Source organism: Ursus maritimus, unplaced genomic scaffold (genome assembly GCF_017311325.1).
Source record: "Ursus maritimus isolate PB19 unplaced genomic scaffold, ASM1731132v1 scaffold_22, whole genome shotgun sequence".
NCBI classification, from domain to species: Eukaryota; Metazoa; Chordata; class Mammalia; order Carnivora; family Ursidae; genus Ursus; species Ursus maritimus.
This window is the reverse complement of record NW_024424675.1, coordinates 21,056,146-21,069,686: the sequence shown is the minus strand read 5'-3', so window position 1 is coordinate 21,069,686 and position 13,541 is coordinate 21,056,146. Positions and strand designations below refer to the sequence as shown.

General features: G+C 49.7%; 1 long non-coding RNA gene across 1 annotated transcript; it reads left to right on the top strand.

Annotated features, from left to right (window-relative positions):
• The first annotated feature begins 9,959 nt into the window (after window positions 1–9,959).
• Window positions 9,960–13,247, top strand: LOC121104583. The gene is made up of 2 exons (XR_005836909.1): window positions 9,960–10,272; window positions 10,613–13,247. It is a non-coding gene; the product is annotated as an uncharacterized LOC121104583 (long non-coding RNA).
• Window positions 13,248–13,541: the final 294 nt, after the last annotated feature.

Sequence of the window (13,541 nt, the reverse complement as noted above, 5' to 3'; positions counted from 1 at the left end):
AAATAAAATAAAATAAAATAAAATAAAATAAAATAAAATAAAATAAAATAGCGTGGTCCGGGCAGGCTTCAGCAAGCAGGTAACATTTCAGCAGACTGCAAGGGGCCAAGGGAAGCCTCATGGATGCCTGTGGCAAGACTGTTGTAGGCAGAGGACCTGGGCGGGTGGTGCACCTGCTGTGTTTGCTGGGTGGTCCGCCCACTGAATACCCTGAGCTCCTGGGGCAGAAGAACAGCGTGGAGGCCAGGGTGGTGGGAGTGGAGTGAGTGGGGGGGACAGGGCTTGGAGGTGGGCTCAGTGTGTAACAGGGCTGCATGGGGTAGGGCCTGTAGGTCACGGTGAGGACGTTGGCTTTTACTCTGAGAACCCACAGGCAGTTTCTGAGCAGAGCTGGGACAGGATCAGACTTGTATTTGCACACCCTCCCCTGTGCCAGGCTGCCCAGTGGAGAATGGGCCGCAGGGCAGCCAGGGAGGCAGCGGGAGGCCAGTGAGGAGGGTACTGCAGCAGTCCTGGCCGGAGACGAAGGAGCAGGACTGGGGTGGAGGGGGCAGAGGGTGTGGACGGACAGATTCTGGATCTGCTCTGAGAGTGGAGCCGACAGGGCAAGTACTGGACGTGGGAGGCGAGGGAAAGAGGACACGAAGGGTGATAGAATCTGGGGTGGTCTCTAGGGGCTGCGAGTGACCCCCCCGGCCAACAGCTAGCAAGGAAATGTACACTTCAGACTGGCAACCACCAGGAGCTGAACTTGGCTGACCACTGGAAGGGCTCTGAGCCTCCACAAAGAAACAACGCCCCGCTGGCAGCTGGCTTTCAGCCCCGAGAGACCCGAGTAGAGACCAGGCTGTGCCACGCCTGGACTTGTGACCTGCAGAAACCGTAAGGGTGTGGTTTTCAGTCACGACGTTTGTGATAATGTTTACTCAACAATAGATGACTGATACAAGCATCCTGGAATCCTACAATGTCAGAGCTACGAGGGTCCTTAGCAGCCACTGAGTCCAACCTCCTCAGGTACAGATGGGGAAACTGAGGCCCAGAGAGACTCTGGGACTTGAACACTGGTTCTTGCAGGGAGACAGTATCAGGCAGAAGCTGCCCCAGCCGTAGAGGCCCCGCCAGGCCCGGCCTCTCATCTCCTCAGAGGCTGCGATATGAGCCCCTCTGCCAACACCTTGTCCATCAGGGCCCCGGCCCCCCAGAGAGCCGGCTTCCGGCCACCCACTGAATACCCTGAGCTCCTGGGGCAGCAAGCTCAGGCAGGCTCCCTGCTGGGCCAAGCCAGGTGGCCTGGAGGTAGGGTTCTCACCCCCACAGCAGAACAGGTCCTGAGGGTGCGGGAGCCAGGCCCAAATCTGGGACCCAGGCGAGAAGGACAAAGCGCAGGCTTAGGTCAGAGGGCCTGTGGTTAGGGTCCCAGCCCTGCTGCTCACCAGCTGCAGGACACTGGTCAGGGGTGCCCCTTGGCTGAGCTGCAGTGTCCTGTCTGTTACCTGGGAGCAAGAGTGCCCTTCTCCAGATAGTCAGTGAGCTAACGTGCTGAAACTCTTGGTGGGAGCACCGCAAATCACAAGTTCATGTCCCCAAGCTCCACCTTCTTATGGGCCTTGGTTTCCCCATCTGTGAAATGATCTTGTGCCCTAGATGTGTTTGGGGGGCCCTTGTAGCTCTAACAGTTGGCCATTTGGGGGTTCGAATTCCGGCTCTGCCTCTAACTAGCTGTGACTTGGATAAGTCACTTAAGCCCTCTGAGCCCCAGTCTTCTCACCTGTAAAATGGAGCGATTAGTCATTCCTACCATTACATGAAATGCGGGTCAGAGACCTAGTCGAGTGCCTCAAAAAACTCTCAGCTGGTTTTACCACCACCATCATCATCCTCATCGTTCCGAGTGCCTGCTGGAAGGGGCGACAGGCTGGAGACCCCAGGGCCAGGCAAGTTTAGTTTCCTTGGAGACAAACATTTGTGGGCTGGGCCAGGCCTGCATATATTTCTGGTCAAACAAAACTAGTTCTTTCCCCCCAGCTCTCTGGCCCTGCACCATCTGAAACCAGGCCGCAAGTATCACGGTGCTTCTAAATGCTAAGCCCACAGGCAGGTTTTGGGAAACAACGATGCACATTCATTTCTGTTCCCAGTTCTGGGAACGCCTCCTTTTTTTCTCCAGAGGGATGGCAATAGCTTTGTGCAAATGCCTGGAGGTGGGAACGTGTGTCATAGGCACAAATGGGTGGACATCACTGCGATGTCCGCACTGGCCGCGTTTGAATTACGCCTGCTGCCCTCGGCGCACAACGGCCCCCCTGGCGGTCACAGACCCCTGACTGCAGGCTGGGCAGGCCAGAGTCTCTCCTGGGAAGGTGGTACTTGAATGGACGGTGTATAGGCAGAGGTGGTTGGAGATGTGTCATCCCTGGCCAGTATGCTAGAGAGGGCAGCCTCAGGCCCTGCCACTGAGGCCCCTACACATGCCTGACTTCTCGTGCTGGGGCTTTGTTCTTTCCCCGTCCGGGGGACCCCTTCCCATAAGTCCACTGCTGGCCTTCTTGGTTAGTCACTCTCTGGTGTTTGTCACCCAACTCCCCTTGGCCAATGTGGAGCCTGGGGGGGACAGAGCCTTGTTGGGGGTTGAGGGCTGACTATGGCATGGAGCGGTGACCCCTCTGGTCCGTGCAGGCAGTTTGGGGTGCTTCTGTGCAGCAAGAGCACTGGAATCCGAGTCTGGTTCTTCACATGTGACTTTAGGAAAATCACTTAGCCTCCCTGTGTGGTCCAGTGGGATCGAACCAGGGGTGGGGACCTCCATGAGCAGATGGGGAAACTGAGGACCAGAGAGAGGGAGGGCTTTATTCAAAGCCACACAGCAGGTTTAGGACAGACTCTGGGGAGCTCCTGAGTCTTGCAGGTCCCAGCCCTGAGGGGGAGCAGTTACTGGAGTGGGCAGGAGTAGTCTGTCGTTAGCAGCAGAACCCGTTTCCCCCAGACGAACCTCAGGTCCACCAGCGAGTCACAGATCACAGATTCCTTTCCCAATTAATTGTCCCATTTGGCTCTGCAATAGCATCAACGTCCCATTCGGGCATCGAGCAAACCGATTCCAGAGAGTGACAGGGGCTTTCCAAGGTCACAGCACAAGTTCATGGCAGAACGAGACTGAGCCAGCGTTTTCCAAGCTGATACATGGGGAAATATGGGGATGGTGGTTAATGAGTTCTCCAGAGGGATTTTTAAATGGTTTGATTTCATTTTGGTGATAACCCTAGAAAAGGAACTCAAGCGTCTCATTCACCATCTGCACGAACACAGGTGAGTGCTGCTGAGATTGTGTTTGGGCTTGGGATCGCGTTGGCCCCCTGGATTAACATTTGCTGAGCACTAACTAGGGGCCAGGCACTGTGCTTTGCGCTTTTCATGGAGTATTCATTTAACCCTCACAATAACTCTATGAGTTAAGGACTATTGTCATCCCCGTTTCACAGATCAGGAAGTTGAGGCACAGAGAGGTGAAGGAACTTGCCACAAAGTCAACAGCGAGCAAAGGGTGCAACCAAGATTTGAACCCAGGCTGACTGCAGAGCCTGTGATCTTGACCACTGTCACCAGCTCTGAGAGATGAGAAAACGGCAGGGGTGGCTCTGATATGTAAAGATGAATTTCCTGCTAAGTGAAGGCCAGGTGCTGCAGGGGTAGAGGGTGGGAAGGAATTTTTGCTGTGGTTGAAATAGAGCCAGGTGGTGGGAGAATAACGTCATTAGCACACGAAATTGGGCGGAAGCGTGTGACGAACCAACAGAAATGGCTGCATGATTGAGTGTCCCACATTCACACTGCTAGTGGCAATTCAGGTTTAGCAAAGCGACATCACCCCTACCACTGAATTAATGTTACGTCAGTGCCATGGCAGCATCAGTGCCTCGGTAGTTAGGGCCATAGGCTTAAGAGTTATAGCTTCTGAGGTCAAATCCATCTTCCACCTTGCTTGGTCCTCAGACCATGGGCAAGTCACTGATTTCTCTGAAGTTCTTTTTTTCTCATCTCTCAATGGAATTCTAATAGTACCTAAAAGGCTGCCAGTTGTCTATGGAATTCCCTTCTCTCCTTTTTCTTTGTGGGCCAAACCTTGATTTTATTCTGGTTGCAATGTACACAGTTAGAAGACTACATTCTCAACCTCTCTCACAGCTACTGGTGACCAATGAGTAGAAGTTGTTAGGTGAGGTTTCTGGGAAATATCCTTGGAAGACACTGATGCAGCTGGGATGAAAGCCGATTTGCCCTTCTTTCTCACTTCTTCCTACCTGGAACTCAGGCATTATGGCTGGAGCCCCAGCAGCCATTTTGGGTCAAGAATTGATCTTGAGGATGAAGCCACAAGATAAGAATGAAGCAACACAGGGGCGCCTGGGTGGCTCAGTCGTTAAGCGTCTGCCTTCGGCTCAGGGCGTGATCCTGGAGTTCTGGGATCGAGCCCTACATCAGGCTCTTCCGCTGGGAGCCTGCTTCTTTCTCTCCCACTCCTCCTGCTTGTGTTCCCTCTCTCACTGACTGTCTCTCTCTCTCTGTCAAATGAATAAATAAAATCTTAAAAAAAAATTAAAAAAAAAAAAGAATGAAGCAACACAAAACTTGCCGAAATGTGAAATGTTGATAATACCCTGGCCTGGACTGATCTTTCAGACTTCTTTTTTTAAATACACTTTTGGTTTTTTTTACAACAGCTTTGGATTCACAGAATTATCGCAAAGAGTACAAAGAGTTTCTATATAGCCCCCATCCAGTTTCCTCTATTATTTACATCTTATATTGGTATGATACACTTGTCACAATTAACAAACTAATACTGTTACATTATTCTTAGCTAAAAATAGCCCATACTTCATTTAGATTTCCTCAGGTTTTCCTAAACGTCCTTTTTCTGTCTTAGGATCCCATCTAAGATACCACGTTACATTTAGTCGTTGTGTTTTCAGGCTTCTCTTGGCTGTGACAGTTTCTCAGACTTTTTGTTTTTGTTTTTAATGACCTAAACAGTTTTGAGGAGTACCAGTCAGGTATGTTGTGCCTGATTTGTCTGGAGATTTTATGGTTAGACCAGGGGAATGTGTTTTGGGAGGAAGAACACAGAGATAAAGTGGCTATTCTCATATTCTTTCAAGGGTAAATACTGCCAACGCGACTTATCCGTATAGATCTGAACTTCGATCACTGTTAGATTCTCTACTGGAAAATTACTCTTTTTTTTTTTTTAAAGATTTTATTTATTTATTCGACAGAGATAGAGACAGCCAGCTAGAGAGGGAACACAAGCAGGGGGAGTGGGAGAGAAAGAAGCAGGCCCACAGCGGAAGAGCCTGATGTGGGGCTCGATCCCATAACGCCGGGATCACGCCCTGAGCCGGAGGCAGATGCCCAACCGCTGTGCCACCCAGGCACCCCAAAATTACTCTTATTTCTTTCTTTTTGTGCTGTGCTCTTTGGAACCAGGTCACTATGTGCAGCCCACACTTAAGTCATGGGGGCTCATTTACCCTTCCTTAAGGGTGGAACATCTTATGGAAATTGCCTGGAGCTCTTCTGCACAAGAGATGTATTTTATCTATCTATCTATCTATCTATCTATCTATCTATCTATCTATCTATCCATCCATCCATCTACTAACTTACTGAATCATTTATTTGATATGTTTGCTTTGTTAAATATCGTATTTGAATATATCCACATTCCAGAATGGACTCACGGGTGTTTATTTTATTCTTTGGGTTATAACTCAATACAACTTTATGTTTTCACTCAAATTGTTCCAACCTTGGTCATTGAGTTTTTTTCCACTTGGCTCCCCAGACTTTTTGACATGAGAGAAAAACAAACTGAGCATTAATGATCTCAAATTCCTCCGATTCCTGTGTGCTCACCCCTTTGCAATGTGATGCAATGTGATTTTGCAGCTTCCCTCATCAGGACCTGAGTCCCTGGAATCTGGGCTGAGCCGATTCTGTGGAGATGAGAGGGTGTGTGGCCCAGTTAGCTCCACAGCCCGCCAGCAGCCAGGGGAGGGAGGCCTCCCACCACAGCTGATTGCAGACGAGAGATGAGCTCAGATACAAGCCATTCCCACTGAGCCCAGTCCAAACTGCCAACCCACGGAGTCAGGAACAAACCCCCGGTTAGTTTAAGCCCGCACATCGTGGGGGACTTACACAAGCCACTTTCTTTCGTAAGTCTGTGTTGTTGGAGTTTTCTGTTACATGATGTCCAACTTCATCCTACATGGGCACAGAATTGATTTCATGGGAGGTGGTGAATTTGAATGAGTGAGGCGGGATCAGTACATATAACTACTTGAGTGGATTAGTAATGCTAATAACTAGTTTTGTAGTGTGTTAGTATTTAATTTGTAGTTTTTCCCCCCAAATTTTAGTTGTTTGAAAACTGTGTTCAGATTTCTTCTTTTCTTTCAGTAGGCTCCACACCCAGTGTGGGGCTTGAACTCACGACACTGAGGTCAAGAGTCAAGCCAGCCAGGTGCCCCTAGTTGTTTGAGCACTATACGCTTAAGGAGCTGAGAGCCCATTGTATGCGTCTACACAAACCAGTGTTTTTCTGTCCAGGCGCTCCAGCCTAAGACCACCGGGAGCGCTCCGGGAGTCGGACAAGTCGGGTTGATGACTCATCGCAGCGAGAGAGAATGCGCACCCGTGGGGAGCTCGGAGGCCTCTCGGGGAGAGGCTGTTGGAAAAGGCTTGTTATGGGATTTGGGCTTGTGTTAGGCGATCTGGAGGAGAGTTTAAGGAAGCCGGTGTTCCTCTAGGTTGCGTGCTCTCAGGAAGTGGGAATAGTTCCACAGTTGGGCTCCTGATAAACCTTCTCTGTAGGGAAGGCGGGCGAAAGTAGGACTGAGGCTCGGAGTGAGTCCTGCAGAGGCCACAGGTCCTGGATCCCTCGGGGCAGCGGCCTGCGCCGTCATTTTGGTGGCTTGAAAATGGTCGAGTTTTGTCGTGTTCAGATGTAATTACCGGGCGATCTTGCTTTTGTCTTGGCTCTTCAGGCACAGAGAACCTTGTCTTGGTTTCTGTTCAACAGGACGTCGGCTGTTACTATGAGTATCAAGCTCAGCCTCTCACATCCAAGCCGGCTCCCGGATGTCGGGGCTGCTGTCTCTTTCTCAGTTGAAATCAACGCTGGTGGGTCCGGGAGGATTCCTTCTCCCTAAAGATCTCCAGATATTACTCTAGTTGGAGCCACAGGCTCATTCCTGCTCAAATCGGGCGGGCATCTCTAGGTACTTTTCTTGTCCCACAAGTCTTTCCTTTCCCATTTACATATTCCGTTAACAATATCTTAATCTCACTTTCAGTATTAATTATACATAAATGGATTATATTACTAACAAGATATGGTAATAATAATATTTATCAACTTTTGCTATGTACCGGGTGCTGTTCTAAGCATTATAAATGTCTTAATTCAAGGATTCTTAACCTGGGGTCGTACTGGGGTCCATGAATGGGATTCATCTTCATTCACCTGTAATTAAATTTGGCACTTCCTTCAATGAACATGGGACACCAGTCACAGTGTCAGCGGTGCCTGGAACGGCCACCGTCAGAAATCACAGCTACTTGCATATCCTACCACAGTGGTTGCGGGTATCTCTGAATACCGTTAGCATTCAGCATTGCTTTGCAGTTACAGCACTTACGAGACCTTGAGACCGCTAGAGCTTGTTAGTAAAGCGTTCACCAAAAAGCGTGTATAGTACTATACCACAGCTGTGTTCTTTAAAAATATTCTGAGGACCATGTTTTTAATTAATATGATTTGTTTCCTTCATAATTCAATGTATTTTATTTCAAGCAGTTGAAAACGGCATTCTGAGAAGGGCTCCATGATTTCACTCGATGCCAAAGGGATCCATGGCAGGACACACACGAAGAGCCCTGTGCATTGATTCACTCCTCCAGTGACCCCACAGGTGGGTCTCATTACCAGCTTGTTAACGGGGGGGGGGGGGGACACATGAGGCACAGAGAAGGTGTGTAGTTTGCCCAAGGTCACACAGATATTGAGTGGTTGTGCTTATTCGATCTGTCAGCTCTTTTCACAGCCTATGGGCTGCTGTGGGCACGTTCTCTGTAGTATGCCTATGCACGTGATTATCCCAAGGCAGGTGTCAGACACACGGATCTGTGGATCTCCATTTCTGTGGGTGGGTGTGTGTAATGCATATGTGTAGAAAAGGGAACCATTCTGGGCTTTCTGTCCGACTTCTGGGATCACTTCAAGTAACTGCATCCTTATATGCTTTGGGCCCTCAGGGCTGAAGAGCTGGGCTGGGGCGGGCTCAGGGGCCAGGCTGGGGGTGAGGCGGGCAGCAGGTGAAGTTGGGGCAGGAGGGCCAGCATCACTCCAGGGTTTGGCCTCTGGCCTGAAGCTACCCTTGTGACCTGGGACAGCTTGGGGATGGGGAATCCGGAGGAAAGAGGATGCAGGTCCCACAGTGAGACCTTCTGCCCGGGGACATGTGAGTCGACAACACCTGAGACCGTGGTCCCTGTGCCAGGCTGCCTGGGCGGGGGTGCTGTGGGCAGCTGGAAGGGAAGGCCACCCTTGCATGAGGCCCCTGGGCTCTCAACACTCCACTACAACACCCCTTCCCTTCGGAGCCCAGACGGGAGGGTTTTCCTGGCATCGAGCAGTTCTGCGACACCAGCTGGGTGTTCCACGGCTTGAGTCCATTCTGACACCCAGGACCGCCCTCCCTTCACTTCAGCTGCCAGTTTCAAGTTCAGGTTGTCTCTGGTGCTTCTGAATGCCAGCTATCAAGCAGAGGTTCCCAAGACACCCTCCTCTAGTTTGATGAATCGCTAGGGCAGCTCCCAGAACTCAGGGAAACAGTTTACTTCCTCGATCCCCTGCTTGTCATAAAGGGTTACAACTCGGGAGCGTGGAAGAGGTGCGTGGGGCAGGGTATGTGGGTTCCACGTTCCCTGGGGTGTGTTCCTCTACCCACTGCTCTGCGTGCTCACCAACCCCGCAGCTCTCGAAGCGTGGCCTTCGGGGCTTGTACGGAGGCTTCATTACATAAGCATGATTGATGAAATCATGGGCCATTGGCCAAGGATTCCACCTCCAGCTCCTCGCCACTGCCCACTGCCCGGAGGTGGGGGTGGGGTGGGGCCCCCAAGTCTGAGCCTGGTTGGTTCCCGTGGTAACCAGCCCCCAGCCTTGGGGCTTTCCCAGAGAGTCACCTCATTAACAAACACCCAGGTGACTAAAAAGAAATTCCTTTCACCTGCAGGGCTGGGAGCATTTTCAGGAACCAATGATAAACGACCAAATATGACGAAAGATACTCTCCTGGATCTTATCGCTCAGGAAATTCCAAGCATTTAGGAACTGTGTGCCAGAAATGGAGATGGAGACCAAATCTCTATGTTTCTTATTATAAATCATAACATCCCAGGAACCTAGTAAAGCCTGCCGCTCACACGGGGGCGCTGGGTTCCCTCGCCTGAAGGCAGTGAGTCCCCAGAAAGGCCTTGGATGTGGGCCATCCTGGCAGAGAATGGACGGCTCCTCCTACCCTGTGGCCCGAGGACAGCGGTCACCCAGAAGAGTCCCCTGGATCTCAACTCTGGTTAGTTGTTTTCTTCCCCAAGGTGAAGTGACATCAGGAAAAATAATACGTATACGTGGTCATTAGTCGCTAATCCTCCTACCTGTGCCACATTGGATCAATCACTACAGTTCTGTGAGGTGCTTTCTAAGGAGCCAGGGCAGAACGGAAAAATCACAGCAAGTCACTTTATCTCATTTTCTCATTTAAAGAACAGGGACAGGGGCGCCTGGGGTGGCTCAGTCGGTTAAGCAGCTGACTCTTGGGTTCAGCTCTGGTCATGATCTCAGGGTCCTGAGATCGAGCCTCGGGCTCTGTGCTCAGTGAGGAAATCGGCTTGTCCTTTTCCCTCTGCTCCCCCCCTCAAATAAATAAATAAAATCTTTAAAGAACAGGGACAATGACATGCTGAGCTGTGAGGACTCCAAATGGCAGCCTCTATGTCTGGGAGACGCTGTGTCTGAGGAACTTTGGACATGAAGAGAAAGCAATAGCTTGTATCTTATCTAGTGTCTAATTCAGTCACTTTTCTTTTTTTTAAACAGCTTTATTGAAGTAAAATTGACATGTGATAAACTGCCCATATTAAAAGTGAATCATGTGATAAGCTTTAACACAGGGGTGCCCCTGTGAAGCCACCCCCCCAGTCAAGGTAATGAGCAAGTACGTCCCACATCAACGTTTCCACATGGGTTACTCACGGGGCAGTGTTGTCTCAGAGCAGGGGCTCTGGAAGCTCTCATTTGGCTGTGATTTTTTTTTTAATTAATTTATTTATTTGGGAGAGAGAGAGCGTGAGCTAGCTGGGGGAGAGGCACAGGGAGAGGGAGAGAGAGAACCTCAAGCAGACTCCATGCTGAGTGGGGAAGCCTGACTCAGGGCTTGATCTCACGACCCTGAGATCACGACCCCGAGATCATGACCTGAGATAAAACCAAGAGTCGATGCTTAACTGACTGAGCCACCCAGGTGCCCCTGTCTGTGATTTTCAGAAAAGATGAGAATAGCTGTCCAGGACGGGTCACTGCAGCATGACTTCGTTGTGAAGCCTGGGAAGGAGCACACCGGACACCTGGCACCCTCTGCTGACAGCTGAAACCCCTCGCAGCTGTGCTCTTGTGCTGTTGGGCTTTTCTAAGCTGCAGGCGACAGAAACCCAACTCAGAATCGCTGGAACAAAGCCAGACAGAGCTTCTTTTGGTTCAAGGTGCTGAAAAGTCCGCAGTGATGCTGGCTTTGGGTGGAAACTGGTTCAAGACACCAGACATCATCCCCAGACCCTGTTTTTCTCTTGTCCTCACGCACAGGCTGGCATTCGTCAGAAAGCAAAATAGCATCAGTCCTAAGCAATGTGGGAGACCAGGCTGGAAAGGGAGCAAGGTGTCCGATGCTCCCCACCCTTGCCCCTGGAGTTATCTTCTTTACCCTGGAGTCCGGTGGCCATGGGCAGCCACGGAAGGATTTTGAGCATAAGAATAACTTGATTTTATTTGAGTTCTGAGAAGATTCCATCAGCCATGATGCAGGGCCAGAATGGTCATGACAAACAAATTCTTTCTCTAGAAATCCTTTCTTGTAGGAGAATCACAGTGGAGTTAGTACCAGGCAGCATTCTGGGCGCCTTTCTTAGGATCTCACATCTTCTCACATTCCCTGAGAAAAATGTGTATCGCTTAAGATTTTAAATCCTAAACAGCAGTGGCTTGAAGATAATAAAAGTCTGTTTCGCACTGTGTAAGGTGGTCTAGGGCTGGCATGGCAGCTCCACAATCAAAAAGAAATCCAAGCTCCTTCCATCATTCTGCCTCCAGCCCAGTTTGTGGCTTCAATCTATCAGCTCACCTCATGGTCCAAGCTGCTGGTGCTCCAGCCATCACACCTGCACCTCAGATAAAAGAAAAGGCGGAGGGCAAAGGGGCCCACCTTCTGGTAGGTCAGCTTTCCCATTTTCCTGACTTGATATCTCTTCTGGGCACATGATCTACTTTAATATCAAAGAAGTCTGGGAAGTGTAACCTTTATTGAAGGGAATTCCATTGAAGTGGTGTGTGTGTGTGTGTGTGTGTGTGTGTGTGTGTGTGTATTTAAAAGGCTGTATATTCTTTGACACCTTCCCATTGAGAGGTGGGGGTCTATGACCTACTCCCCAAATCTGGGCTGGAGCTCTGTGAGTGCTTTGACCAGTAGAATAGGTGGAAATGATGCTTTTATAATGTGATTTAGCATCTAGGTCATAAAAGGCCATGTGCCTTCTGTCCATTTGGCTTAGGGACAAGGACGCCCTTGTGGATGTACGACCTATTTAGTGGCATAGGGCCCTGTGCTCAGAAGGGTCATTCACTATTTTTCATGCTCTGCAGCAGTCTTGAAATTCTTAATGAGTGTGTCTTTGGACTTGTGTATTGGAAGTGCAGTCCGATGGGACAGTGGATCATGCATTGAGCAGAACACGCAGTAAGGACCACCGTTCACATACAGTGTTCACAATGCCGCATCAGCATAGAATTCCAGTGAGCTCACATCACGTGGACTTTCGGAGGGACTCCAAGTGGGTACAAGGTAAGCATGTGATGTCTGTGGTTGAGTAAGTAGGGGCACAGCCCAAAGAGTCCAGGCTTTCTCTTCCAACCAGAAGTGCCTTTGGTCACAGAAAAGAGGCACTGGCATTCCAGGAAACGAACACAACCCAGGAAGCTGATCATATCCTTTCTTATCCGTGTTACTTCCCTGTCTTAGCCAACCACCTGCACTGAGGATGATGACCCAGAAAGGAAGGAAGGGACAGGGCACCCCTAGTTCCCTTTCCTTTCAGTCTTCCTGACCCATGAGAAGCAGGAGGTAGAGAGTGTTGCTAGAAGGTGTGCACATCGAGAAGTGAAATAAAAGTCATCCATCAGTTTGGTGCAGCATTTCCACAGTCCTGGTAAGAATAAAACACACACACACACACACACACACACACACACACACACACGCTCTGAAATACCAATGCTGTAATTTCAGTGACTCCACGTATGAGTTAAATGCTCTCATGTCTGCGTTCAGAACTGTCATTGTACACTATAAAGATGAATGCTAAACATATATGCTAATAATGTAAATTAAACAAAAAATTACTAGAACAACATGAAATAGTAAATAAAAACACCATGACGAGTTGAGAGAGAGACTGTAGAAGAAAGGAAGAAGCACATTTTTATAGGTTTGAACCAGGGGCTCCACCTTTTCATTTTGCACTGGGCCCTGCGAATTCTGTTCCTGGTCCTGTTTGGAATGCTTGCTGTCGGGATGCTTCCGCTCAGAATGCGGCCGCCATGTTGTGAGGAAGCCCCAGGCATGGGGGCGAGGGCCTGTGCGGATGCTCCAGTCAGCAGTCCTCCCCAAGCCTCACCTCGGAGTCATCCCAGCCCAGGTGACAGAAACCAAGCCTCCAGATGATTCCACCCACCCCTCCCAGCATTCCCCAACCTCATCCCACCTTCCAGACGCCCCATCCATCTGATGGCTGAAGCTCAACCATCATGGCATCGAGACATGCCCCCCCTGCAGAACTCCCAGGTCTGGAATCCTGACCTACAGAATCCATGAGCAAAATAAAGTCCACGGCTGTTGTTTTTCTGCCTCTGAGGTTGGTGTAGTTTGATATGCAGAAATAAAGGCACCGGAGGGTATTCATTTGGGTTGATTCCCATCTTTGGTTAATACAGATGAAGTTGCAATGAATCACTTCGTGCGTGTGATGTACCTTTAGGACAGATTCCTAGAAGTGAGGATACTGTGTCAAAGGGTTAAACGCATAAGTAATTCCTCTCTATGCTCTTATTTTCTCCCCAAATGGCTTTGTGTTTACAGTGTATTTATGTATGTGTAACCTCCCCTCCGGACATACCTATGTACACATAGAGAAACATACAGAGACAG